Below are 23336 nucleotides of genomic sequence, written 5' to 3' on the forward strand. Positions count from 1 at the left end.
TTTATTCATTTAAAGCTTGAAGCTCTGACTGCTAATAAATCATCTTGACATGCACAACTTGAAAAGACTGATCCTGCTTGAGAGACATAAGGATGTAAGCTGCCACCAAACATCAGTGTGTGTGCAGCTATATATAGCTATGATGACTTGCATGCATGCGACTGACTTTTCAGAAATCATCCTTGTTCAGAAGTGTTTGTTAAGATCACAAAGGCCTTCAAAAAACATTTTGTTTCTCTCACTCTCCTTTTGCTCTATTTGTTGCCTTCTGTTATTCTCTCAGAAGCAATTAACCTGTGCTGTTACCTATGTCAGCTTGGCATGCCGTATAAAGTAAATGCACGAAAACAAATCTAGGGCCTCCAGGTTCATTTTCCTATGCTAATATTAACTTCAGATGTTATCTCTCTTTTAGAGCCTTCACGCAGTTAAGTCATAGTTTAGAAGAGGAAGAAAATTGGAAGGGCCGTTCCATGCTTTTTCTCCAAAAGGCGCCCTGTGTGTGTTCACAATGACATGGGGATGCCAGTCTGGGTGCAAGGGTCAGATTGCAAGCAGTTGTGGGGACTTTTTTGCTCTGCTTTTGAAGTATCTGGAACCTCAGATGAGAATGTCTGCTTCTGTGCTTCCTTTTCTACGACTAGATGCAGTAGCAAAATATCATATCAAAATATTATTTTTATTTTAAATTTGTGACTGATCAAATTACAGTTGTAGTGCAGTTGCATTACCCGTTTTTATTAGTAGCACATTTTCCATTCATCTTTGTTTATGATGACGCTGCAGAAGTGTCCTTATCCATTATATTATCTAATTAAACACTAATGTGTTGTGAATATTCTTCCATATGGTTCACGTTTATTTCCTTCTGCAACATACTCTCTGTTTCTGATTTAGTTCTGCTCCCCACCCCCTGTGCAGTTTGCTGCCTCGCAGGTTTGTGTGATTGCTCATTTGGCTCTCGTGTGGAGTTCTCTTCTTCATTTTGCTATCTGTACAGCTGGCCCGCTCTGCTCTTTAAATCCCAAGTTAAAAGACCATTTCTTAATTATATTAGTGCATTCTCTTCTTACTTATATACATGCACTTTTTTAATGCATGGTAATGTTGGATGCCATTCACCTGTTATGTCTTGTTTGTCATTTGTTTTTTTGTCACTGCAAAGCATGCAGTACTTCTGCAGGGATTGTTTACCAGTACATACAGGGAAGCTGTTGTTTTGGAGCTGTAATGGTTTTGGAGCTTGCAACATGTATTCTGAATATACAGAACTAACATAAAGGAAACCAGAAGAGAATATATATTAAGTCTACTAAATCAAGCCGATGAATATAAGTAGAAGTCTAATTTTGCTTACAAGCTCTCAACAAATTGTCATTCAATACTATAAGAAGAAATACAGATACTGTAGTAGTTTCTCTCTGAAGTTTGAGCTGAAGCATTGGTGAGCTCAACTTAATCGGTCTGATTCTCATATTTGGCAACATAAGGGTCAGTCTGGTAGATACAGACATATGGTGTTACAATGGACAGTATTATAATTGAAAGTCAAATGCACAGATCAAATCCTTGGCACATTAGAGCTGTGTAAAACCTAGTGTAAAGATGTTGGAGGTTGGTGTACTGGAGCTGGGAGTAGCGTTTCAGTGCGAGGATGATCATGTGCTGATAAGGAATTGGAAAGCAATTATAGTTCTCATGTGTTATGCATATCAGGAATTTTTTGGTTGCAAAATCAAACACGGAAAAAAGTAGTTCAGATCCATCCAAATAATTATGTTTTTTTCCCTCATGGAAATAAAAAGCTAAACGATTCTATACGGAATCAAATTGAAAACGTTTGTGTAACCCAAGTATTAAAAGCTTAGATCAGAGCATGCAGAGGTGGTCCTGTGGTTTCCGAGACCCCAGAGGTTTGAAAATTCCCTTTATCAGATCCTTCTTATTGTTTGAATGGAAATGTCCATGGCAGACAATATCCTTTGTCACTGGGCCTGAGGAGTTCTGAAGAACTCTCGTACTCGCATATTGGTGTGGTCTGACAGTGTAAGTAAAGGAAGGACAAGGACTGCGTCATCTCAAGAGAAGTACTATGAAATACCCTCTGCTCCTCTCACCCCTTGGATGAATGTTCTGGCCACTGGGCTATAAAACAATCTTTCTCCAGTTCAATGACTATTTTAAATTATGATATAGAAAACAAATAGCATTCATTGTCTTTAGGGAGGTGAATCAGCTTATGAGTGCTGATGATTCAACTTTCTTTGACGAGAGGATAGAATTGAACCTTGGGTTTTAATATCCTAGAGGAACTCAGTGACTACTGTGCTTCCAGATGAAAGATGAATTACACCCAGCATTTCCAAGACATCTTCTGCATGCCCCAAACCAGGTGGGGGACAGGTAGAGAACAGCGTTGCTTGAAGCTCTGCAGGTGCTCTGCAGGTTAGGTCAGGTGAAGAGCTAGAAAGGTGCAGGGGTGACCAGAAGGAAGTGGGGGGGAAGATCTTACCAATGTCCATAAATACTGGAGGGGAGGATGCAAAGGCAATGGAGCCAGACTCTTTCCAGTGGTGCCTAGAATCCGAACAAGAGGCAATGAGCACAAAGGAACGAAAGGAACACCAGGAAGCATTTCTGTGCTGTGTGGGTGTCAGAGCTCCGGCACAGGCTGCTTAGAGGTTGTGGAGTCTGCTCCTTGGAGACCTTCAGAAGCCACCTGGCCATGGCCCTGGGCCTGCTGCTCCAGGTGTCTCTGCTGGAGCAGAGGCAGGGCCAGATGGACAGAGAGGTGCCTCCCAAACTCAGCCCTTCTGGGATTCTGTGGTCACAGAGAGCTTTGGATTTAGGTCCTTGCAAGATCTCGCTTTTGACCATTGTTTTGCAAATCCAAAAGCTATCTGGAGTAATAAAAATGATTTCATTATGTCTTTTAGGTAATTTTATTTCTATTTAAAAGATTAATTACCTGTTTCAGTAGCTGTTGGGAGGCATTCGTTGAAGCAGTTGATTTCTGCAGGTGATGACTAATTCATGTATAGTTATGGCAGTAGGTGATCATGCGTGGGACTTACCTGCCTCCAGCTCACATGTAAAGCCCTCTACAGTCACTTCAGTCTGCCTTTGGAGCTGGTAGGGATCTTGTCAGCAGAGCGTGAGGCACCTACAGCTGTACACCTTGCAGGCATCTCACGTAGGTTCTCCTGTTCTTGACATCAGTCCAGTCAGCATCATGGGTTTCCTGTCATGACATTATTGAGGTTTATGGAGATGACTTCATCTCTCTGTGTAATTAAGTTAGCTCCAACTTTTACTCTCAGTGTTGTAGGGTGAAAAGTCCTGCAATTTGTTGCCTTGCTTGCAATTAATGTCATTTTTGCGTAGTATCTTTAAACACTGTTCCCTGATAAGGCCATATATCTGTGGATTTTTACCTCCTATCATGTATCACACAACATCAAAAGCAACAAAAGCCTTTGTTATACCTTTAAAAATGTTCTTGTTTTTAGTATTTGTAATCCATTCAAGTCTTTATAAAACATTTGGACATTCTTAAGGGAGGTTAACTGTGAAAACCTTTTCCCACAAAGATGTATAATTAAAAACTTGATGTTTGTTCCTGCAGCCAGATGTGCTTGTATTTTGGATTCATCGTTGCAGCATCTTGACAAGGAGGCTAGAAGAGATTTGCTTGGTTGTTATTAATAACGCTACTTCAGTGCCATGACATTTATTCTGAATAATGACAAGAATTTCACAGGATTAATTGCTGATTTTACAAGCAAGATTAATTGGCAAATTAAAAAAGCTCTTCACTACAATAGCACTCTTCACCTTGAATGCAGGACTTCTATACTTGTGTGTTTAACCTTAGACTGTTTTATCTTTTGTTGATGATTGTTCTGTAAAGACTGCTCTGCTCCTAAAGAGTATTTATAGGGTCTCTGACATTTTTAGTCTTAACACTGTTGGTTGCTTCAATGTTACTTCCAGAAGGTCTGAAAGATGTTTGCATCTGCTGTTAATTCGTCTGGTGTGAAAAAAACAACTTACAAGCAGCTGTTTTTCAGAGTTTGTTCTGAGGCATTTTAACTACAATGTAGTCTCAGTCTGAGTCAATCAGAATCAGTCACATTTTCTCTTTAATGGAGATGCACTACATTAGTTTTACAGCCCCTGAAAATGCATTTTAAGGACATAAACATTGCTCGGGTCTCCATTCTTCTCAAAAGGATGCATGCTGATATGAATCCTAAACAAACATTTTTGGTGCTCTTTTCACAGTCACTTTCCTGTGGTATAGTTAAGGATTACCTGCTCTGTTGACTCGGGCAAGACTGGAGAATAAAAACAACAGACAGACCTGTCCGTTGCTGAGACAGCCTAGACTGAAGTGCCAGATTCCACAAACAGGCCATTCTTCATGAGTAGAAGAAAATACTAAACGGTATCCAGCCAGCCAGGGATCACCAGATGTGCTAGAGCAAAACCCATAGCTGAACTGAAAAGGGAACGTTATGTAAGTTCTGCTGTGTGTTCTTTTTCTTGCTGCTCACTGCTGTTTCCCATGTCCTACCACACAAGAGCTCAGCATGTCTCTCCTGCACTGGCTTTTCCTGCATTTCAGGGCATTAAATAACATGCAGAGCAATTTCATATAACATTTGTAGCGTATATCTGTCATTACATAGCATACGCTTGTATACACACACATGCATAAAGCTATTTTTAAAGATTAGGAAGGTCACAAAGTCATGGGCTTGGCCTAGATTCCTGATCCCTTGGTTATGCCTGTGGCTGTCCCCCTCGTCCCTCCCCAGGAGATTGCTGCCGCCGTGGCTGCTGTCAGATCCCGGTGTGTCAGCAAACTGCAAGCAGCAGTGGCTCAGCTAAGAAGTACTGTGCTGGACCAGCAGCTGCAGGCTTGGTCTTTCTCCTATTTATTGAAAGGGACTGAAGAGGTTACCATGTCCAGTTGTCTGACCAGTGTTATTCTTAGCTGCTATGGCTATATCCAACATGGATGACAGCTTCACAGAAAGGAAATATTAATGATTCTCTTTTCAGTCAGAGTTTTAGTTCCAAGCATGATAACATTACCCCATCTCATTCTGTGCTTTCAGAAGATGTGTACTCAGTGATCTCTTAGTTCTTCTTTCCTCTTTATTCAAAATAAATCCAAGCCATACAGCTTATGCAAATCCCTACTATGACGACAACAAAGAATTTCCATGGCAGACAGCTTCAGGTAGATGCTTAAGTTTGACTTAATTTTTTACTTAATTGACATAGAGTATATAGAATGTCATACATCAGGTCAGATGCTTTTAATTCATCAGAGCTGGCTTCCCAAATGTTTTGAGAGAATAGCCAAGATCACAACATGGGAAATTCCTTAACCAAGAAAAGTATTTGAGGATTCATTTGGACTTTCTTGTTCCAACAGCATCTACTAAAAATATATTTACCAGCTAGGAGTAGAAATCTGCTGCTCTGTGGGGGAGTGATATGGGGAGATAGGTAACAAGTACTCCAAGTACTTTTTATTCCACCTTCCTGCTGGGAAAAGATTCAGATTTCTTCAAACCTTTTGCTCTTCCCCATCAGAATCTTCACAAACTCATCAGAAAGTTCTTTCTCTCTCAATTAAAAGAATGTCAAAGATGCTTAATTTCCCCTTTGCAGTCCTACTCGCATCTAAATCTGCATTTGACATTTCATGCTACGCCCAGTTCCAACAGATGTAGGCTCTGCATCCGTACAATTAGGTACCGTGCTAAGTGATATCTAATTATAGGAGATGTCTTCTTGAGCCATATGGCTTTTGCTGTGTTTTCCTAGATGGTATATAAAAGGTAAATGTGCAGTTTCATTACAGAGATCCACCATTTCCAAGAAGTCATGGGAAGGGTCATGCTTCTCTGAGGGGATCCAGTGTTCCTTGGACAGTGTGGCCAGACCATATGAAGCACTTCCTCCCAGCTGATATGAGCTCAAAAGAAAACATAGGGATTAATTAATATCTGGTCATTGATCTGGAACCTGAGAATATATGTTTCAGGACGATACACTGCAATCATTTCTGAATCTTTCCCATTTAGAAACAGTACTCTTCAGTTTTTGAATTAGTATTCATTTCACTGCCAGAGACCTCTGTTCTGTTACTTGGCCGCCTGGGATCCTTTTATAAGAAAAACATAATTCCAGTATTAGAAGGAATATTTCAACTTGCCATATTTAATCAGAACATATTGAAGTAAGATGCAAAGTACTATCAGCTGAAAGCTAAACTCCTGTGTTAGATGCTAAGTGAGCGTAACCTTCCTGTCTGAAGAGAGCCAAAGAGTTTAAGAAATTACTGGCTTAGCGTTATGCACAAAATAATGAGTAGCAATTTAATAATAAAATAATTAAACATAAAATATAATAAGAATAACCCACAAAGCTTAAGATCTGTTAAGATATGTATCCAAATATCTTAATATCTTAAGGGTTAAGGTTTGTGCAGAAGAGCGTCAGGTTTGTCTGCATGCCTCCCCCATTTGGGATTAGATCACATTCCCCAAGGCTGAAGGCAATCTCCTTGTTATCATTTTCCATTATGAAATTTTCAGTGCTGCTCTGTCAGGCTGCAACCGTGTCTTTACTGAGCAGCAGACGTGCAGCCGGCTGTCAGCTGCTCTGCGTGCAAGCAGCTCACCCATCTCTGGGAGCGTTCCCTACTCACCCAATGGTACCGTTATCCAGCCAATTCTGGAGCAGGAATCTGCAGGGGCACCTAAGGAGGAGGAAGAGAGGGCTGTTCCCTCATAGCTCTCTGAAATGGACTCACCGAGTGTCTGGCCAGTGCCTCATCGCATTTTGCTGAGTCAAGTCTGCATTAAGTGAATACAAGTTCTCCCCGGAGAGTCCTAACTGCAGCTGAGGACATAAGGAAGTTAAGGAGAGAAGCAGGGGGGCTGGGGTGCTTTCAGAGCCTCCGTTTTTTTTGTTTTGTTTTGTTTTTGTTTTTGTTTTTTGTTGTTGTTTGGTTGGTGTTTTTTTTGTTTGTTTTGTTTTGTTTTGTTTTGAATATCCAGAAAAAAAAATGAGAGATCCATGATCCATGGTACCCGAAAATTGTTCTTGCAACCATATGCAGCTTCACTCCTTATTTATTTCATCTAGACGATCCCTACTGGAGAAGGAATTATGTGGTGACCTGTTATCCACTACCAAATCTACCCAGAGCTGTCTGTAGTAGTCATTACTATGAAACTTGCCAGCATCAGCGCTGTGTCTCTTGCAGACCCAGCCACTGGTGAGCAGCCTCCATTTCTCCATGCTTGAATTGGTATACATGGCGCCTGGCCGGTTTCTTTCAGTGCAGTATTTTGTAGTATTTTGTATCATTACAAGAGTGTTTCAGTACAACTTGGTGGGAGTAATCTGTAGTTCATTCATCTCAGGGCAGTAGAAGGCAAAATGTTGTTTCTCGGAGGGACGGAGCTGAAAGGAATCCGTCCCCCGACGCTCAGTGCAGGCAGATGTGCGCGGAGCAGCCGTGCGGACGGAAGGAGCGGTGCTGGAAGGCAGTGTCACGGGCACAGCCTGCAGCGCTGCTCGTAAAAAGACAGAGACACGCAGCAAAAAGCCGACAAGAGAATAAAAACGTGCTCTGGGGAAGAAGTCCAGCGAATGAGCTCTGCTGGCGAAGCTCTGGCTAGCAGGCTTCAATGGCAACAGTGTAGCTGCCTTCTAGAGTCTCATTCCTACCCCCGGTGACTTAACGTGGGAGCCTCCGTGACCCCTCTGTTACCCACGCGGCGCAGGTCGGAGAAACGACCCATTACGGCGCTATCGAGCAGAACAAAGCCGCCAGATCCGATTGGAAGCCCTCGCAGAGCACCAGGCGATGGGTAGGGATGCTGCTCCATCAGGAAGAGCCTCGGGGCAGGACGGCTTTCTGTCAGGGAGGAAAGGTCAGACTTAAGTCAGCGTTAGTGCCTTGAGAGCCCTGGGTTCGTTTTGCTTTGCTTTGTTCCTCTATCACTTTGAATATCTTCCATTTATCTACCTAAGTGGCCTAGAATGAAGTGTTTCAACGTAATGAAGCACAGGAAAAGAACAAGAGAATTTCGGACTATTTTAACTGGTAGTCATCCCCAGAATTTCTGAGTAAGAATCTTTGGTATATGGTAAGAAAGAAAGAAAGAAAGAAAGAAAGAAAGAAAGAAAGAAAGAAAGAAAGAAAGAAAGAAAGAAAGGAAGAAAGGAAGAAAGGAAGAAAGGAAGAAAGGAAGAAAGGAAGAAAGGAAGAAAGGAAGGAAGAAAGGAAGAAAGGAAGAAAGGAAGAAAGGAAGAAAGGAAGAAAGGAGGAAGGAAGGAAGGAAGGAAGGAAGGAAGGAAGGAAGGAAGGAAGGAAAGAAGGAAGGAAGGAAGGAAGGAAGGAAGGAAGGAAGGAAGGAAGGAAGGAAGGAAGGAAGGAAGGAAGGAAGGAAGGAAGGAAGGAAGGAAGGAAGGAAGGAAGGAAGGAAGGAAGGAAGGAAGGAAGGAAGGAAGGAAGGAAGGAAGGAAGGAAGGAAGGAAGGAAGGAAGGAAGGAAGGAAGGAGATAAAAAAAGACAGCACTATCTGTGGTGACATCAATGAGGCTCTCCAGAAAATTCTCTGAAAATGAGCTGTGCCCTGAATGTGTTGAAGGGAAGGTCCAGCACAGCACCATCTCCCTTTCTGTCCCAGGCTGGCTTGCTTTCAGCCATTTTTTACACTTCATTTTTCACCCGTCCTTTTCAGTTATAACTAATCTCCCCGGGTGGTGATTCCAGCACTGCTGCAGAACCCTTCGTACTGAACATGCCATAATAAAAATATGACACAACAGCTTATATTTAACAAGGAAAAGAGGAATAGAAAATGGTACATCTGCGCAATGAATAGAATAGAGCATTGACTTGGTATTTCCTGACTTCGGCAGTCCCTCCAAAATAAGAATGCATTAATAGAATTACACTTAGCTTTCTGCTTTTAAAAGGAAAATATTTGAAAGCAAAAGTCTTTTCATCTTCCAAGTTCTTTTGGCTCTGTATGTGAGATAGTGGAAATAACACAGGGCTGTGTAACCACAGCAAACAAGTGGGGTGGGAATTCTGTAGCTGCTCACTGGCCCGGCAGGGAAGAACAGCCTGGATTTTGGATTTAAGAGGTGGGTTGTTTTTTTTTTTTCCTAAACTCCATTCATTTCTATGGATGAAAATAAATGTATTCCATTGTAGGCAGAACTGGTGGTGACCTACAATTAAGGATGTCTGATATTTCCATTACAAGAGGCAGCTTTTAGTTGGCTATAATTTCAGCTGGTGGTTGTTCTAAGTTTTAACTGTTTAGGCAGAAGATTCCTTCTCTGGATGTCTCTTGCAATCTGATGCTTTGGGGAGAACCACAGTAGAGAACAAGTGACAAATTCGGGAAATGGTTCATCAATGTCTATGAAGCAGCAAAGCAAAAAGACATCATTGTGAACATATACAGAAGCTCTGAACATCTTGCTTAAATTTTGGCAACTCTGAGCATGCTCCAAAGCAGGGACAGAATTAGCCTGCTGAGGAACACTTGATTGATCCACCAGCAAAAATGCTGAAAGGCAGCAGAAATATGTGCATATTTAACCTTCCAGCAATTTTAACTTTAGTGGGGCTTAGCTGATGGAATGTGTAAAGTTATTTTGCTTCCCTGTTTTACGAGTGAAATTCCCTAATATAGACAAGATTTTGGAGGTGCAGACTTCTCTCTCTTATAAATGAAGTTGGTCTTTAACATCACCGTAAAAACAAAAATTGGGCTGTCTGACTCACTGCCTCCTTCCTAGGTGTTTTTCCAGAAGTACTACCAAATGCTCTTTGGGTACTGGAGTTTTTAACCGTATCTATAAAGATATCTGTGATGTGTAAAGATGATGATATTTTTGGAGCTCTGCCAGTGGAGATCGATCGTTATCTGTATATTTCTCTATGTCTTAACTCCATTCTCCATCAGCTCTGAGTTCAGTATATGACACCCACTGGGGCTGTCACTGGTGTGCTGTTGCACAGAACCTGGTTCTGGGTCTTCTTCAGAGCTCCACCATACCAAAAATCCCCTCTGCTCTCACTTGGGCACACATCCTCCTTTTGCTCTCACTTGGGCACGCATCCTCCTTTTGCTGTCATCACTATAATCTTCTGATAAAAAAGGGGTAGATTCCATGCTGCTACTGTTTAATGACCTTATTACTAATTGCAGGAAAAGTGGCAACCTTCTTTCCATGCAAGGAGAGCAGCTGTGGCTATTTGCCCTTCCAGGTTGCCCTGTAGGGCAGTCACTGCCGGCACTGCTCCTGTGTGAGTGTTTGGAGATAGGTTCACAAACCAACAGGTTACAAATGAGAAATGCTACTGCCTGATGGACAGCCTAACAGAATCATTGTAAGTACAACTGGAGAGTTTGGTGGTGTGGGGTCAGGCCCTGGAGGTGTTGCCTTCCCTTAACAGCAAGCTCAGCAAGCCTTCTCCTGTGTGAGATCAGGGCAGGCACATGTCCTGGAGGCTCCCTTGGACCTAGAGAGCATGGAGGGAATGCGTACATCACTTGGTCGTGAGTGCTGCAAGCTGGGAGCCTGGACACTGCACAGCCTCAAAGCCTTTTGGAAGCCTTTGATAAAGTTAGACTGCTACAAAGACAGTGAATATTCAACTGGTTTGCCATGCATTGAAATCATCCCTCCCATATAAGATATAAACAATTAAAAAATGTGAAGTAGGGTTTTTTAACACACTTCTGCAAATTTCTGTTTGTTTACAGTCTAAGGATATACTGATTTTCAGTAATCGAAAATCATAGAGGCCATGGCGCTTTTGTGTTCTAACAGCTAAATAAAGGTTTTTTTCTACCACTCATGTTTATCTACCTACTGCACATCCTATTATTTGGGTTAAAGGGAAAAAAATGTGCTGGCATGATTTCTTCCATCTGTTCCATAACCTCTGATATTGAGCTTCTAAAGAGCCCAAAGCAGACTAAACAGGTCGTAGTCAAAACAGTAAGGTTGCTTTTCAAACACTCTTAAAATCAGATGTTTTAATTATATCTTTTAGCTCATTTTCTAATTAGAAGACAGGTTCACAATGTGGTATCTATCTTCTTCCGTTTGAATCAATAAACAGAGAAGTCATGAGAAAGGGACCTCTTCCCTTCAGGGTGTCTTTTCTTGTTAATGTTGACTCAGGTTGTTCGTGCTTATTCTAGTCTCCTTTCCTCTTCTGCCCACTTCCCACTCTTTTCTCTTTCAGTTCCTCCTGTTTCCCAGATATGCTGCTGTACACATAGTGTGTATACATTTGCTCTGCATATTTACCTGCTGTGTCGTGAAGGCATTGCTTTCTTCAGCCTGCACTGGGAACTCAGATTTCTAACCAGGCCGAGTACGCTTTTTTAGCCTACAGAGATTTCAAGCATGAATTTCCTGAAAGAGAAACAACAGAAACACTTTGGTTACAAATAACACAGGCTGCACTTTCAAGTAACTGTGAGATCTGTTTGAAATGTTGGGGAGGGTTTGCTCTCTACCCTAAAATCACAGAGGTGTCTGAGAAATCTGTACTTCACATGTTCGCAACTTGCTGAAATTGAGATAAGTTATCAAATACTCACACTACACTGGTTTGCTCTCTGCTTTGGACAGTAGGATTGGTTTTATATGGCTTTTATGGTTAGTTGGGTCTGACTGCTGCAAAGGCTTAACATGTACATTTACCTTTATTTTGGTTAGCTGTCTGAGCAAAGACTTTTAGATGTGGCTCCCTGATTAGTTTCTTCCTTGCTGAAAAGACCGCTGTAAATTTCAATAAGGAAACAGAAAAGTCCCTCACGATTTTTTAAGGAACCTTTTAAAACAATAATTTGAGGATGTACTTTCTAAAGTGAATTGCATCAGATACTGGGTTATTTTGAAATAAAACAGGCTGTCCAAATAATACTGGCTTGCTTTTGTGTCTTCAAGCTTCCTACTACATGCTAACAAATTCAGAAATTATTTGCAATGGAGAAAATCATCAGCAACTCAGGAGCAGCCAACTGCTGTGGGGTCCGATGGCTGCAATTCCTGCTCATGCAGGATATATTGGGCTACTACAGGCTGCAGACACATCTTGCTTGTACTCTATATTGCTCCCGTGCACCAGCTCTGAAAGGCTTCTGCTGTGATCTAGAAATAAATAACCGTTAGTTGAAACAAATACCATAAAAGGACATTTTCAAATTTGGGGGACATCACCTATCTTCAAATCTCCTCATTGTGCCTCCATTAAAGTAATGATGGTGACCCAAATACAGACTGTCCTTTTCAAGGCCAGATGTGGTACATTATGTAATACCTTTTTAGGGTGATTGCTGGAGCTTGGAGTAAAGGAAAACGAACGTATTGCAGATACTGCTCCAAAGAGCAAATGTCATAAAAAATGTTATAAAACTCAAAGCCTTGAGCAAAAATTCTACCAAATAGAACTTGCACCGAGCCCTGCCTGCGTACAAACCGAGATCTCCATCAAGGTACAAGCCAGCCACAGGCTCCGGAGATTACAATAAAACAAGAGCCCAAATGCACATCCCTCCACCAGCACACTTCACAGATACAAAGCACCGTAACTCCTAAAAGCTCCTTCCTCCAGGCACAACACATTTCTGAGTTAAATGTACCACAGTAGAAATCTTCTCCATATGCTTTTCAAAACACTATTAAATAAAAACCATCCAAGCAAGCAGTTGTTGATACGTATGTGCAACAGGCTTCCCAGAAATTCTTTGTAAATAGGACATCAATGTTTTCCACTGCGCGCGGGGAGGAAATCTGCTGAGTTCAGAGCGCTGTAATCAAATCCACATTGCAAAGTCACAAATAAAGAAACAAAGGACAGCCCCTGCCCGGTTTTTGTGTTGCGGACGCATTAATCAGGCTCCATTTTCTTTGCTGGTTGGATCTCCCTCTCCCGGCGCCTACCTGCCCCATGCCTCCCTTGGGTACGTCTCTGCCTCACTCATCACAGTCAGCGCTGGGACAGCACGCTTCTGTCTGAAGCTCTGCACTGCAGGGATTCCACACAGAGGGCTGTGGAAGACCAGTGTCTATACAGAGCACACGTACACCAGGAGGAAGACTTGGAGCACCTCCTTTAAGTGTCCAAACATGTGTAGGGGGTATATCACTATAGTCACTGAGCTCAGTAGGCTCAGGGTATATTTCTTTTCTTTCAAACCTGTTTTCTCCTAGAAGAGATTTTTTTCCTTTTCAGGCGTTCTGTAGCAAGAGCAAAAAATAGGAACCCAATTACGCTGGCCTCCTTGCAGGGAGGTGAGAGCGGGTGAGGACATGGGGTGCTGCGCTGCAGCTCTGCCCGGGGCACAACCTGTGCAGGAACTTGCAGTCCCTGATGAGAAACATGACCTTTAGTGATGTGTTTGTTCTGGGAAGCAAAGGGAGAGCAGCAGAAATCTGCAGGAGCAGCAGGGAAGGCTGAATCTGAGCTTCCTCTGTTCCTGATGAGCTAAGGCTTGGGGTACTTCTACTTGAGGCACTTTTTGCTGCCACCTCTTAGAGTCATCATGCAGGAGAGGGTACATGGTCTCTCCTAAGGCTATTGAAGAAAAATCTGCCTCCCACTGAAGTGGGACTTGGTGCTAATGGGGAGCATTCGTAGGCTATGAGAGTACCCCCATGGCTTTGGACGCGCTGTAGGATAGAAGACTGGCTTTATTTAGCAGGCTCTTAATCTCATAAAGCAGCTCACTCATAACTTAAACTGCTTAACATCGCAGCCTTCCTCTGCACCTATCCCAATTTGACTTTGTCTGAATGTGACAGACACAGATGACTAAAGGATTTCAGGTGAAGTGCACAGGGCCTTGTAGAAAGGCCCTAATTCTCCCTTTGCTTTGCCAACACCTTATTGTCCTCGTGATCATTTTTGTCATTTATAGGATCACACTGTCTGGTGGGCTACAGTAATCCTGCCATCAATCAGTCCACTGGCATTCATCTCCTTCTTCTGTTGTTTCCTCTTCCTCCTTGTTGTTGCTCAAAGATCCTCGTCTCACACTTAACTACTGGTAAGTTCCAGCTCATTTCTGTTTCTTAGCTCACTCTTTCTGATTCTGAAAAGACATGCTATCCTGATGATGCCGTCTTATCCTCATTAGTATCTTGTTGGAACTGCTCTTTTACATAAAATAATAATGTAAAACTCAAAATGGAATTAGGAAAATCACGAGAACTTGGTTGCTTCGTTTTATAAATTTTATTTTATTTTATTTTACTGAGGGAGTTGCATCAGTTCAAATAATGTGAGACAGTGTGTGCCTGTGCACTGCACTGGGGCTTGTAGGCTTGTGGAGCCAGCAATGTGAACAGGATCTGCAGCTCACAGGAAATCACTGTAGTTTCTTCATGCAATCAGTTCAGCTGCACAGTGCACAGTCACCAAAAATGGAGCTTCCCAATGTCTGTAGTGATGTGCCTTATCCTAATCTTTGCCTGTAGAGTATCAGAGGAATACCTATCCCTAGATGGAATAAATAAAAGTAGATGTAACTCAGCCTAAGTTAGCAAACTTTCTGATTTCTGGAAGTAAACTGAGAGAATATAATTTCGTCATCCTCTTCCCAAAGAAAACATTTTAAGAAATCACAGGTGGAGGATTTGTTCTTGCAGGGGGGCAGTGCAGCAGGTCTCTCGCTGCTCCTGCTGCAGAAAAAAGGGATTGGCGAATCCTGCAAAGGTGCTTTTGGCAGAGCAGCAGAGGTTCCGTAGTAGCAGAAATACAAATAAGGGCGAAAGGCAAATGTCTGAGGATGAGTCAGCCAGGAGGTGAATGCATTTTCTCCTAAGTGGGCTGTTCTGTAGATCACACTGAGACTTAGAAACCAAGATAAGGCTGCAGGTTCTGTGCTTGAACTTTTTACTAATCTGTGATTAATTGCTGGAGAATGACATCAGAAATGTCCCTGCTTTTTTCTTCCTTTCTTCTTCTTTTTTTTTTTTTTTTTCAGCTCCTATTTCTTTAGCCTTCTGTTCTCGTGCCTTTTCCCTTTTCTCTTTCATTTTTTTCCCTCTAATTAAATATAAATAAAATGGACTGCACGTTCTGGGCTGTCACTCACCATATATAACTTTTCACCAGCAATTCCAGATCCAGGAATGATTTTAACTGGCAGTTTGTAATGAAATAAAGACGGAAGGTCTGTAAGTTCCATCTGCATATCTGCATTTCTTCCATGTGCTTTTGCTTTGCACTTACTTCACTGTGTAAAATCAGGACTTGTTCCATGTGCACACACGTAGACATTTCTGCTTTGGGAGCTGATCAGATCAGCATTATTTAGGCCACACTGAGTCAGGAAAGCTGTGCTGACAGAGCAGTATCCCTGAGGAGAGCAACCTTTTTTCCTGAGTGAGGAAAATCTGAGTGTAATGTGCTGCTAAATGAGATGAGCCCCATAAGGATTTAACACAAAACCGTGCTTTTTTTTTTTTTTTTTTTTTAATTGATTTGTCTTTGGGTAAAGCTCTACAGGTAAGCTTACTCTTCTTTTTCTTTATTATTATTATTTTTCTTTCCTAACCGCTTCTAAATTAGGCAAGGCTGCCAGCACGGCCGCAGCGGCGCGGCCTGCACAGCACTTCCCGCCAGGCCCGGGCCGGGGCCGACTCCCGCAGCTCGGCAGCCCGCCGTCTCGCTGCAGGCCGCCGGGGTGCAGGCCGCGCCCCGCCTCCCTCAGCATCTGCCCGGGGTGCGCCGGGAGCCGCCGCCCCCGCTCCTGTCCCCGTGTGGAGGGGCGGCCCAGGCTGACGTTGCCGGGGCGCTGAAGTGAGACAGCTTGGCGTGGGGCTGCCCTGACAGAGAGCTCGCTGCAGCCTGGCTGCAATGCCTGCTTACTGCCCTTAGTATCAGTGCTGCTCACTGTTACCAAGTTAAAGCCCGAAATAAAAACTGCTTCCCAGAGCAGTAAGAAATATTTGAACGCTTCAGGCATTCGGTCCGTGATTCAGAGATTTATTTATAAAACTGTTGATTTTGGGACACTAAAGCATTGCATTTAAGCTGCAGAAGTGAGTCATATTTGTGGGAGGTAATTACTACCAGAACACACAACCAACTTTTGTAGGTTTCTTTGTAAAATGTCCACTTCTGATCTGCAACTACTAAAAATAAGAAGCTTTGCTGGATTTCAGCTTAAGTTATCTTTATGGGGTTATGTGGCTTTATACGTAAACTCTGTTTTTCTGACATGATAAAACAAATGACTTACATGCCTGGGAATTTATTTGAGTGCTTTATGTGGGCTGTTCTGACCAGGTAACTTTTTCAGCTCACGAAGAACCAAAGACTTCATTGTAACTTCGAAAGGAAATTTGTTTGTTAGGGGAACGAGAGTAGCCAGCATCTACAAACAATGTTTGTTCATCATAAAGATCTTTGGATTTCTTATTTTATCCCCAAACACAATAATTTACTCTGTTTTGAGCAGGTCCTGGGAGCTGAGAGAGATCCAGATGTCGAACACCTGCAGGAACTACTTGCAGGGAACTTTCTTCATTACCCCTCGGTCATGACTGTGGAATTTGAGTTTATTTAACTTGTGGTCACTTAGCAGCACTCCCCACCAGAGATGAGTCAGATGCTGTGCCACTCTCCCAAGGGAATCTGCTGCAGTTGGGATCAGAAAATTAATGTCATCCATCTTGGCACATGAAGCTTAGAACGTTTTTTCCCATGCCATTAAGGGAGAATGTAAGGAGCACCATTAGCCCCAGTGGCCTTTCACTGCTTGCAGACCAAAAGTGGAGGTGTTATCCAGAATTCAAACCACAGGCCTCTGGATATCTCCTTCCGCTCCAAAATTTGCAGTTACAGAAGAGGCCTTCCTTTAAAAGCTGCAATTACCTGTGTCAGTAACGTGCCAGCAGTCAGCAGGCTCTGCACCAGCTCCTGGGAATCTCATGACTGACCACATCTGGAAGCCTTCCTTTTGACTTCTGCGCTCCCACACAGCAAGTAAAGCTCCCACAGACTGCACGGCCTCAGTGTGGGGCAGCAGGCAGAGATGGGAAGGGTGGGCACTTGTCACCCAAAGCTTTATAAGGAAGAGAACTTAATACTATTACCCTTTACTGTGCCTTTTTGAGCACTCCCAACTGATTCCCAGGATTCTCTCCCAACAAGTGCTTTGTTTATTTTTCTTGTTCTTTCTTGTTTGTTGTTGTTGTTTTGTTTGTTTGTTTTCTTTTTGCTTGGATCAAATTTTAGTTACCAGCTTACTCTGGACAAACATGCTTGGCCATGCTCATTGATTGTCTTCCCCTTCAGCAGCACTGGCTGACACAGTACTGTCCACATCAAAGGAGCTCCCCGTGCAGTGGGGATGCCACCGGGACATGCTTGCATGGGAAGAGGGCTGAGTGAGTGCCTACTCGGTGCACACCACACCTGGTGTCACCCTCCTGTGGGGGCTGGCTTTCACCAGCACTGAAGTGGGCTTAGGTACACTGTCCATTAGGTTACAAATTGCTTCTTAGAGTTATGTCCATACTAATGTTACAGAAGAATAGGATTGGAAGGAAAATTGTGTTTTACCTTGAATTCATTGTGCAGAAAAATAGGGATTATGATGTCAATCTGATTCATGGCTTGCTCATGCTGCTGTCTTTGATCAAGGAGCAAGGGTCCCTGGACTTGGGAGAAAGAGAGAAAACCTGGTACTAAGTATTTATATGACGAGATGCTTTGTGGGCAAAATTCTTCCTAAAATCAAACTTACTTTTGTATGTCAGGTTAATGAAAGATGAGCACAAATCTTTTCTTCTGATGGTTTCTTTGGTGGCTTTAAAAAGGAAACAGTTGCATCCTCCCAGAAATGCAGTGATGGACTTGATATTGGAAAACTGCTTCACAATGTGTCCACAAGTTATGAATATTGTGTCACAGAATAGTCACTATCAAAACATCTTAAAGATAAAGCTAAGCATAGATATTTATCTTTCCACATACATCTTAGGGCTTTCAATGTCTATGCTAGATGGTGGCTTAACCAAATGATCCTTGCCATACTATTGGCAAGGCAGTTTAATTACTGTGGTTCTTAGAAATTAGTGTATTTTGGATTCAGCATTCACATATGAAGAAGTTAAACACACTTCACCAAGCCTAAATATTCCTTAGATGTGATTTAACATAGCAAGCTCAAATCAGATGATTTTTGCCAATAGTTTTTAAAATTCCTGATTTTAGAAGCTAGGCTTGCCTGAGTCAAAGAGAGGTCTCTGTTAAAGGCCTGAGCTGACCTGGTGATCCCCACTCAGCCTCAGGCTGTGCCATGAACTGAAGGACGTGAGGCAGTTGAAGGGCTGAATGCGTGTTGAAGATGGTCTGCTTTTCTGACCCATGACAGTGAAAGAACACTGGATTCTCCTTCACTTGGCCATTTAGATCTGCTCAGCGGTTGCCTAGATTTGAGTCCACATCATTGCAAAATATTCCCTGCACCAGATCCTGGCAGAATCAAGCATTTCTCCTGGAAAAAAAAATCGTATATCCCAATCGCATCTTGCATCACATCGGCAGTTCTGCTGTCATTTCACTAGAGAGAGAAATACAAGGGAAGAGAATCATATTTAAATTGTTTACACTCCTTGAGCCCACTGAAATCCCATTAAATTAGGTTTCTGCAGTACAGTTACTTGATCTTTCTGAGATATCACAGTTGCTCCAGCACAAACAAACAAGGGGCATTTGTTGCTGTTGCTGTGTTGCTAGGTTTGATCACCAGTGGCAAGGCCAAACACGATTTTTGGGTGATGTTTGCTGAAATCCCAGCTCCATGTCCCATCTGAAACAAGGGATGCTAAGCCATCCCAGCAGAGTACCTGGGGCCACTGCCGCAAGATAAAACAGATGAAGGCAAATGAAAGGTATAATCCTTCTGGGAGGGCTTGGTTAGCAGCAAGGAGGGTTTGGATAGAGGGCTTAAAGGATTTGCCAAGTAAATGCTGCCCAGATCCCACTCTAATTGTTAAACTAAGCTTCCCCCCTGTCCCACTGTTTTTAGGCAGTTAGTTGGTGCAGCCTCCTTTAAGTGCCACAAGTGAAAACTCTTCTTTGTGGCATGTCCCCTTTTCTAACAAACAACACCTTGCCCTAAGGCTGTAGGGTAAGGTGGTGTTCAGACCAATAACTGACCTTCTTGAGATGAACAGCAGACCAAAATCTCTTCTGATGGCACAGCACCAGGGAGCAGGCTGCTGAGCCCTGTTCCTAATGGTTTCAGGGCTGCCAGCATCCACACGGCATGGGTTATTCACTCTCATCTTCCACAGCCATTCCTCCACTCCCATCCTTGCCGGCCCTCTGACCACTGGCTGCTATGGAATGCTCACTGCGTCTCCAGTTCTGCACAGGATTGGTGAGCACAGGCCTTGACCTAATAGTGACTTGCTATGTGCCTTTGTGGTTTTCTGCTCTTCCTGCTTTGTTAAGGACTCTATCTTGTGGCTTCTCCTGGGACACTTCCTTGATATGCAGAAGTGTAAGAAAGGCTGCCTGCAGGCAGAAAAACAGAGTGAAACTGCATTTTGTTATGGAGCTCGGGTTCTGGGTCTCTTATTTAAGTGTTTGTACGGGCGGTCAGCTGCACTTCCAAGTTACTTCCAGCGATTCACCTTCGGGGGACTTAGAAGTGTGGTGGGAACTGCAGAGATAAAGATTGGCCACAGATTAATGATAAAAATGAAAGAAATTTTAGTGAAACAATTTAGCTGCTAGCTCACAATTTGGTTGCCAAGTTTTAGTCCAGTAGAGTTGAAATGGCCAAGTTCTTAATGCCAACAATTGAGGTTTGTAAAGGAAATACCAAATCAACCTTGGCGGAAAAAGAGGCAGACATTAAATTGCAGAGCAAAGAGTGCATTTGCTTTGTAGGTTTAGAAATAAACAAGTTACTTAGATGAAAATAAGCTTGAGGTTCTTCTGATTGTTTGATTCCCGTGTGTAAGCAACAAGGGGCTGGAGCAGAAAGGTGCAGCATTTGTCAGCAGCCGCTGAACTGGAGCGAACGCTCTACAGAATTGTCGGCGAGGGGAGCAGGGAAGGGGACTGGTACAGGGAAGTGCTGCAGAAGTGCTCAGAAACTTGCTCTGCCTCATCGTGTAAAGGTTTAAGAAGAGCTCAGACTGCACAGTCTTGCCTCTTCTTATTTCAGCAAGTGCCAAAAAGACACATTCTTTAATGCACACAATAGCTTTTCTTGGATACATTGTCGACGCTATACACTTGTCATTGGACAGGTTTGTGTAATTTTCCCTCTATAATGTGTAACAGTGTGCCCGCACATTCCTGCAGCAGGAGAGCAGCTGAATTCACTGTGAGGGCTATCTTCCATCCAAGAGGCATTCCACTGGAGCTGGAGAAACTATTCACAGTGTGGGGACTGCCAAGGCACGCTGGAACGAGGATATCAAAATCTTCTCCTGAACTATTATTTCAGTCCTTTCAGTTTTATAAAGGACAAAAGAAAACCTTACACATTGCACGGGCAGTCTTATTAGTCTACTCTGCAAGGTAGAACGTATTTCATCCAGGAGTGACAGCTGAGCCCAAAACACCACTTTTCAGAATTAGCAGGTTTCTTTTGTAGTGCAGCTTGCCAAATACCAGCTTCCGCACCCAGTCATGGACATCAGAGACGTCACAGCAGGGAAATGACAAAGCATAAGTGCTGTTTCTTGTACAAGACCAACCTGGACATTACTTGGTTGAGGAAGCCCTGCACCAGTTAGCTCCATAACAGCTATGCTGTACTGTACTTAGCAACAGAGAATGGCAGCCAATAGCCACGATTTCCAGATTGCTTTGTGCACGTTACCTATGAGTGCCTATCATCCTGTGTTCAACTTGCTAGCTCAGTGCAATGCTTTCCTGTTCAATTAAGCAGATGTCAAGCTGCAGGAGAGTATTTCTGGAGTTTCTGCTATAAATCATTCAAATGTGGAAAAGAAGCAGCACCAGCTAGTATTTGGGTACTCCATCACATGCAGCAGTCAGCTGCACATCCCTTTTGTAGTGGTTGTAATAAGCTGCTGCTGCAGTTTCACTTATTCTGTGTTATGCATTTCTGTTCTTCCTGAATTGTCCTTTTCTATTTAAAAAAGGTGTTTAATAAATTCTAAGTAAATATGGGAACACTTTATCATGTGTGAATTGGTAGCTCTTATGATACTACTTTGCCTTAATCGAAGCATGAACTTTCTAGTTTTAGCCCATCAAATAAAATCTGTAACATCAGGAATACATTATTTAGTTTTCCTGATATAGTCCTTGCTGGAGGTAAATAAGATATCATAGCGATATCATTCACTCAGTTACAGTTCTGGCTGTGTCAGCATTTACATTGCAAACCTTCTCTTTCAGGGGTTTATAGCGCAGCCATAAAATGCACTCTCATCTTTAACTTGGCACACCAGGTCCCAGCCTGGCAATGAATTTATTTTACAAAATGCAAGAACAATGCAATGTCTGTCTGCCTGTGTTCAAGTTAAAATTCTTTAGCAAAGGAGCGGGCCTATGTAGAGAAGCCCATGCAGAAGCCACGTGGCCAGTACCCAGCTGCAGCCTTTGAAGGTCACCAGATGCATAAAGTCCAAGATTGTCAGTGCTGACAACATTTCATGACATTTTGCACATGCACAGTAAGCTTAATCCAGAGTGTGATATTTTGGAAAACTGCTGCATTGGTCCTGCTTGCAGCTGGTGCACTTGTGTGATGCTGTGTGCTTGTGTGATTCTGTGCAGTCCATGGGGCTCGGTGTCTTTCTCCAGCCTGTGATGGGTTGGCTTCCTCCACAGAGCCTCTGAACTCTGCCTTCGTGACTGTGTCCTCACTGAGGATCTCCTAGGTCATCTTGGTGTCACCAGAAGGCTCTTCCTCTTCTGCTAACAGTGCAGCGTAACCACAGGAGTTGGACTCGATCCTTATTGGTCCCTTCCAACTCAGGATATTCTATGGTACTGTAATTTAGATAAGTTCACATCTCTGGATTTGCCACAAAACTGTACTTTCCAAAGCCATTAGAGTATGAAAACACAAGCCACCTCAGAAGGGCAGGCACAGCACCCCTTGCCCAAGCACTCCCACTCCTGGATCCCATTCAGTGCCAGCCCTCAGCTTTCTGGAACAACATGTTGTGCTTTGCAATAGTCCCCAGTTGAGCTGAGCAACTTGGGTAGCACTGGTTGAGCCTGGCAGACTTTATACAGAATCACCAATACACACAATATTGTAGTATACAACAATTATAACATATAGATTCCGAGCAATACTGTTATCAACCATTGTATAAAAGACTTAAATTAAAACAGAAAGGATAATGAGATCCTATCTAGAATCCATCTTTAAGGCAAAGATACAGGATGTCAAGTTCCCAAAGATTAATTCACTCTTTTCTGATGACATTTCCTTCTGGAATTAAGAAGCCTCAGCCCTCCAGGTTCTCTCCGTTTCTGTGCTGCAGATGGTAGAAGATCATCATACTGATTGCATATGCTTTAAAATGAGCAATTTGCTGCCATATCTTTAATCCAAGTAATATAAGACTACATTTAGGGGAAAAAGGATATACAGGCAAAATAATAATACCAATAATGCCATCATCCTAAGTATAACTCAATAGACACCTAGTATTCTACAAAAAGCAAAGTACAGAACAACAGACGTGGTGTTCTGAGTTTGCACTTGGATGTGCATTCAGGGTATATTTTGCCTGTGTTGTTCAGCTATTTATACCATTTGGAAGGAGATTATTTCCAGTCTCCGGCAATACAACTGATCTTTCAAACTCACTGACAATCTGCACCACATAAATAGAAATGCTAGCAATTAGGTGATTAAGTCACTGACACAACCAATTCAATTAAATATTTGGACTCAGTTTTAAAATGAATGTTAACTGATAGTCAAGTCATTTTATTGTCTCTGGGGTACATTAAGAAATGGGAAGGAAATAAACCTTAATATTAAAATACGCAAGCTGTCATAAGGGGGGTTGGTGGAGAAAGAAAGAGTAAATAAAAAAACGTGATTCAAATTAGTAAAAAAGAGCCAAAAATGCACATTCCACACTTGCAGAACACAGCAGAGTCACAGTGATGTGCAGCAAGATAAGACTTTGCTTCAGTTTTTTCTAACCAGGGAAGGCATGTGCGTTTTGTGAGTGTAATAAAGGCATGTGTTACGGAAATGTGTTCAACTTTACCTTGGAAAAGCAGGACAGAGTTTTCT

The 23336-nt window shown here is 42.7% G+C and overlaps 2 long non-coding RNA genes across 3 annotated transcripts; one reads left to right on the plus strand and one right to left on the minus strand.

Annotated features, from left to right (window-relative positions):
* On the minus strand, positions 1-15337 carry LOC101750758. 2 transcript variants are annotated; one of them, XR_005856601.1, is made up of 6 exons: positions 13012-15337; positions 11371-11478; positions 6728-7945; positions 5101-5992; positions 3075-3241; positions 1-2577 (listed from the first exon to the last, which is right to left on the minus strand). It is a non-coding gene; the product is annotated as an uncharacterized LOC101750758 (long non-coding RNA). The 2 variants fall into 2 exon arrangements; XR_005856599.1 differs by having other exon boundaries at positions 5101-7945.
* Positions 15311-21241, plus strand: LOC107052596. The gene is made up of 2 exons (XR_001465185.4): positions 15311-15580; positions 16536-21241. It is a non-coding gene; the product is annotated as an uncharacterized LOC107052596 (long non-coding RNA).
* The last annotated feature ends 2095 nt before the right edge of the window (positions 21242-23336 follow it).

This window comes from Gallus gallus, chromosome 2 (genome assembly GCF_016699485.2).
Source record: "Gallus gallus isolate bGalGal1 chromosome 2, bGalGal1.mat.broiler.GRCg7b, whole genome shotgun sequence".
Classification (NCBI taxonomy): domain Eukaryota; kingdom Metazoa; phylum Chordata; class Aves; order Galliformes; family Phasianidae; genus Gallus; species Gallus gallus.